This window comes from Nelumbo nucifera, chromosome 3 (genome assembly GCF_055504915.1).
Source record: "Nelumbo nucifera cultivar China Antique chromosome 3, China Antique-T2T, whole genome shotgun sequence".
In the NCBI taxonomy this organism is placed as follows: domain Eukaryota; kingdom Viridiplantae; phylum Streptophyta; class Magnoliopsida; order Proteales; family Nelumbonaceae; genus Nelumbo; species Nelumbo nucifera.
Genome location: NC_142651.1, coordinates 80,772,465 through 80,778,801, shown reverse-complemented (window position 1 = coordinate 80,778,801; position 6,337 = coordinate 80,772,465).

Sequence of the window (6,337 nt, the reverse complement as noted above, 5' to 3'; positions counted from 1 at the left end):
ATGGGATTGGATTCTCTCAAATTTATTAAGGCTTTTAATTCTACCTTTATTGAGCATTCTAAAGTTTTCCAATGAAAATTTTCAAGAACTGAAAAATGAGATGCCAGTTTTTTCTACAAATGGAAAGATGGGATTTCAGACGACTTAGAAGACAGATGGGATTTTTCTTCCTTCTTTTGTGTAACCTGCAAAATTACACAAAATCCCTTTAAAAACCACAAAGTAGAACTTGAATTCCCAGCTCAGCCCTGTTTGGCAATGCTCCTCCTTGTTTCTATTCCAATCTTCCAGAGGAAATTCCTCTTCTAGAACAGGAATTTTGTTTCTAGTTCCTAAAGAATAACTAAAGTGTTTGGCAATCTATTGCTCAAGAACAATTTCTTTTATTTGCATAAGCAAAAACCAAATAGAGAAGGGCGGTGAATGATGGTGTTAGGGCTTGAACGCAGAGAAGGGTTGAAGAAGAAGGAGCTTGATGAACAACGGTGAATGATGATGTCAATTGGCTCTTCGTCGCTGGAGAAGAAGCATGGCCATGGGGCGAGAACAGTTCTGTCGATTAAGGAGTAGGAAGACATCAATGTTGAGTTTTGTAAAAATCAAGATAGTGGGAACAGAGCAAAAAAAAGATCTCATCGCAAGGGCAAGAATCTCATCACATAATGTATTGAATGAAACGAAGGTATTTATATATCTCATCGCAAAATGTATTGGAAAGTTTTGATCTCATTGCTTTGAGTATGCTCTCGAACAAAATGACAGTCAATGTTAATGTGCTTTGTGCATTGGTGGAAAACCGGATTAATAGTGATATAGAGGGCAGTTTGACTATCATAGTGCAACTCCATGGGTGTTGTTATATAAATTATTAAATCCGCAACCTGTTTAAGCCAAATGAGTTTTAAAGTTGTGACTGCCATTGCTCGATACTCGGCTTCTATGGAGTGGACTCAGACAATTTGTTAGAAACGATATTTTAGGGATTTTTTGAAAATATATCAATCATGTGATGTCACATGTGACGGAATGTGACAAAAAAGTTAACGGCAAGGGAATTTCAAACAATTATTAGAAAACTTAGGGGTACTTTAAGACAATATGTAAACAGTAAGGTTAGAGTTAATCAATTTCCTAAATCATAGTGGTACTTTAAGAAATTTACCCTTTATAAAATGCCCCTAGAGTTTCACAAATTTACTTAATCATATCTTTTCATTTTAACCAACACACCCCAATAGTTTGCTCTTTACAAAAAAAAAGAAAATCCAATAGTTTGCAACCTGTTTAAGGGCATGCCATATTATTATTTATTCCAAAAGTATCCCTAATACTTTTTCATACAAAAAACAAATTGACTGCCAAATAGAGTGGTTATTTGGGCAAAAATGGTATTTTAATTTTATTTTCATTTGATTAAATTTATTCAAATGGACAATTAGGTTCAAAACTGTCACTTTCCATTGTCATTTAATGGAAGGCCAATTAAGTAAACCACTTAAAAACTATAAGGGTGTTTTAGTAAAACACAAACTTTAGAGTAGGTTTTAGTAAATCCATAAAACTATTATAAGGGGTGTTTTTCTCTGATTCGAAATAATTTATTTTATGTCTTATTTATTATTTTGTATCTTGTTAGGGTCTGTTTGGTTGTTTTAAAGTTTTTTTTTTATTTTTTGTTATTGTACTTCACTTCCAACAGGGGCATAAGGATCTTTTCCCTTTTATTTTAGACACCCTATAAATACTAATAGAAGCTGGCACCACCAGCACTATTCCATTATCGCCAATCTCTTCTCTTCTCTTTTATCTTCTTCTTCTTCTTCTTCTTCTTCTTCTTCTTCTTCTTCTTTCTAGTCGAATTTATTGTCAAGATGGTATCAAAGCAAGATTATTGACTGTGAGAGAAAATCGAACAAGTTTTCTTTCCTCTTAAACTTGCTGAATCTAAGTGGAACATAGAGCTGAATCTAGGCTGATCGAAACTGACCTACGACTGGTAGAGTCCTTTTTTCTCTCTTTTTCTTTCCTTGGTCGTGTACCAATAGTTGCAGCTACTATTATAGGAATAGTAGATTTAATTTTTAGAGAGGAAATTGTATCTCTTAAAGATTGTCTTTATGTATCATTACTTAGAAGAAATTTGATTTCAGTTTCTAAATTGTGTAAGGATGGTTATTCTATTTTATTCAGTGATAAGATTATTATTAAATTGAATAACAAATTCTTTACCTATGGAGAACTTGAGAATGGTCTCTATGTCCTCCATCATTCTCTGAAAATGAACATAACCAAAACTAAATCGGAAATTAGCCCCAAGAAGAGATCATGTGATACGGTTAATCCCACATGCCTATGGCATTACCAACTTGGCTATATCAATATAGATCGTATCACAAGATTGGTGAAGGGTGGTCCTTTGGATTTTCTAATTGTAGAAAATCTACCAACTTGTGAGCATTGCCTTTAGGGTAAAATGACTAAACAACCATTTACGGGTAAGCTTGAAAAATCTACGGGCACAGTTGACCTGATACATACTGATGTATGTGGTCCCATGAATGTTAGGACATGCAACCAGCACTGTTATTTCATAATGTTCACTAATGATTACTCTCGGTATGGTTACGTGTACCTAATGAGACATAAGTCTGAATCATTTGAAAAGTTCAAGAAGTTTAAACAAGTAGTCAAGAAACAGTTGGGGAGACACATCAAAACCCTTTGATCAAATCGAGAAAGTGAATATCTCTCTGATGAATCCAGGGACTACCTAAAGGACAACGGGATTATATCATAGTTGTCTCCTCCTGCTACACCACAATTAAACGGTGTCTCAGAGAAGAGAAACCGAACTCTATTAGATATGGTCTGATCACTTCTTATGCATTCAGAACTACCTATATCTTTTTGAGGACATGCATTAGAGACTGTTATATACGTGTTGAACCGGGTTCTAACCAAATCCGTTCCTAAGACTACCTATGAGCTATGGACTGGTAAGAAACCAAATGTAAGACACTTGAAGATTTGGGGTTGTCCAACACATGTTAAAAGAATAAGTGCAAACAAATTAGAATTCAAGACCAGTCGTTGCCTATTTATAGACTACCCCAAGGGCTCTATAGGGTACCTTTTCTATGACCCAAGAAAACAAAAAGTGTTTTGTAGTAGAAATGCCTACTTCTTGGACGATGATTATATCTTGAACGATCATCATCAGGAAACTGTTCTTGATGAGGAGAGCTCAGGAGTAGTGGGAAATGTCTCACAGATTCCAAATAACACCCAACTTAGATCTATATGGGTTTCTAGACCTCCAATTCGTTATGGCTATTGGGGCCATATGGCTATATTGATGTCAAAACCCATTCGTTATGGACAGATTTCAGGACTTTATTGACATCCACAAGGCTTTATTGCATCTGGTTAGGAACATATGGTGTGCAAACTGAATAGATCCATTTGTGGACTAAAGCAAGATTCAAGAAGTTAAAACATCTGATTTGACTATACGATCAAACAGTTTGATTTTGAGCAAAATCTGGATGAACCTTGTGTTTACAAGAAAATAGTGGGAGACAATGTTACGTTTCTTGTTCTGTATGTAGACAATATTCTACTCATTGAGAATGATGTAGGAATGTTAACTACAGTGAAGGTATGGATTTTGCAACAATTCTCCATGAAAGATCTTGGAAAAGCCTTCTACATCTTGGGACTTCGACTCTATAGAAATAGATTAAAGAGGATAATAGGATTATCCCAATCTACTTACATTGACAAGATTGTCAACAGGTACAGCATAAAGAACTCCAAGAAGGGATCTGTCTCTTTTAGACATGGAGTCACTCTCTCCAAGGGTATGTCTCCCAAGACTCCTAAGGAGATTGAAGGCATGAGAGAGGTTCCCTATGCCTCAGCCGTAGAGAGCATCTTGTATGCCATGTTGTGCACTCGGCCAAACATTGCTCAAGTTATGAGTGTGGTAAGTAGATATTAGTCAAACCTAGGACAGGAGCACTAGACTGCCGTGAAAAACATACTTAAATACCTTCAGAGGACTAAAGAGTATTGTCTTGTCTTCGATGGTAGTTCACTACAGATGGTGGGGTATACTGATGCCAACTTCCAATCAAACCCAAATGATAAAAAGTCTACATCTGGTTACATTTTCATGATGGGGTCTTTTGTAGAAAGAAAAAAAAATAGTTCACAACCCAAGCCAAGCATATTTCCATAAGTGAGGCTGCCTAATAAGTAGTATGGATGAAGTTGTTCATCTTGGAATTTGGAATCCTACCATATCACCCATTCCACTGTTATGTTACAACGCTGGATCTTTGGGAGATTGTTGGTAGAGGGGGCATCCAAATTTAGAAAGTAGCATCAGCAAAGAATGTGGTAAACCCATTAACTAAGCTACTAACACAAAAAGTGTTTGAAAAACATGTGGACAGTATGGGACTAAGGTTTGTACCAGATTGAACCTAAGTGCAAGTGAGAGCTGTTAGATAGTGTATGCCTTTAGCTCTAATCAAATTGATGTACTCATACATTTATTGTAAATGAGTAAAAGTACATATTGTTTCATGTTATGATTGGTGTAATTCTATGTAATTACCCCTTAAAATGAATACTTATAAGACTCGTGTTAGTTTAGAATGTTCTCATCCGTTTGATAGACTTGGGGAGTTTATCCTGCCAAGGCTGACACTAATGTGCTGCCGAAAAGGTTAGGGCAGCCTGTCTCAGCTGCCAAGGTTGGACCCGAAGCACATGTAGTGTGTGTTTGTTTGAAACACTGAACTCGAACCAATTTCCAGTTATGCCCTAGACCTTGGAGACTGGTGGGCAAAACTGGATAATTACACCTAGCCCCTAGACTCGATTATGGTATTGCACTGAGTGTCGGATCAAACTGTCTTTGATATGTCAATCAGTGAGATCCTTTAGGGGTGAAAACCAAGGTATGTTGGAGCAGTCTGAGAATTCACTCAAGTGGGTGATCATAGTGATAGGATCAGCCCCTTTGTCGGACAAAGTGAATGATCAGGACTACACTCTCTCTAATGAAAACCAAAATTGTCGGCAGTCGATTTTAACCGTGTTTGAGATTTGTTTTGCAAAATATATTTATATGATAATATATATATATATATATTATGTTTTAAGAAAAAGGTTTGCAAAAGGTTTTAATTCTCAGGACCTATCCGAGTAGAGAGTGCAACACTACACCTTGCAGCCAGGGGAGAGGTCATTCCCTGTCGGGCAGTGTTTGATCATTATGGGCTGAGAGGTTAAGTGTAAGAGACCATTTAGGGCTATATACCTGATGGGCTATATCTTACTTAAGTCCATTATCATTGGGCCTTCATAGGATGACTGGACTCAATGATCATTTAATGTAAATGTTGGGCCCATTAAGAGCCCATACTAATGGACTCAGGGGTTCACTGTACTTGAAAGTGAATTTGGCCAGGCCTTTTCATAGAGTTTGGGCCGAACCCATGTGGGCTTATGTAAGGTCATTGTTAGGGTCCCACACCATACAAAGTGAACCTAAATGAGCCAGCAACCACCTAGGGATGTGGGCCACTTGCTTAATGGGCCTAAAGTCCACGATTAATTGGATTAATCAAGTGGTCACATGACAGCATAAGCAGTCATGTGACTTGGGCGAATATGGGTTTAGATAAAGGTATGGAGCACCCATTAGGATAAGAGGATAAGTCTTATCCACTTAGAGAGTCCAAATCCAAATAAAGATTTGGATTAGGAACCTCCTAATTCGATTAGGAGTGGTGCTACTTAAGGCTTATAAAAGGAGAGGTTGAACTGATCTAGTTACACATTCTGCTTTTAGTTCTCTCTCTGCTCTTGTTGCCCTAGAAACCCTAATTCGTTCTCCCCTTCTTGTGACTGATCTTGATTAGTTTGATCTCTGAATTTTGCAAGAAAATATCAGAGAAAAACGTGCTTACCTCCCCAGTTCGATCCAATCTGTTGGATTGCAATTTTGCTGAAAACTATGTTGTTGAATCGGCTTCATCTCAAGCTGCACCATCTTCAGCGGAGGCTGGTTTTGGGACTCACTTTGGGCGTGAACTACCACTTTGAGAGTTACACTTGTGGAATCCATATCAGGTATACTTCTCCCTTTCTTTTGGTTTCAAAATTGGTCTAGTTTCAGTGTAAGAACGATCATTGAAAAATGCAGTTTTTCTAAAATTGGGAATGTGATTCCTTGAAGGTTGCAAAAAATTTTTGAAATTTTGCCCAACCATCTAGCATGGTTCGACCATCCATATGATGGATCTATCCTTCCTTCAGCATCTCA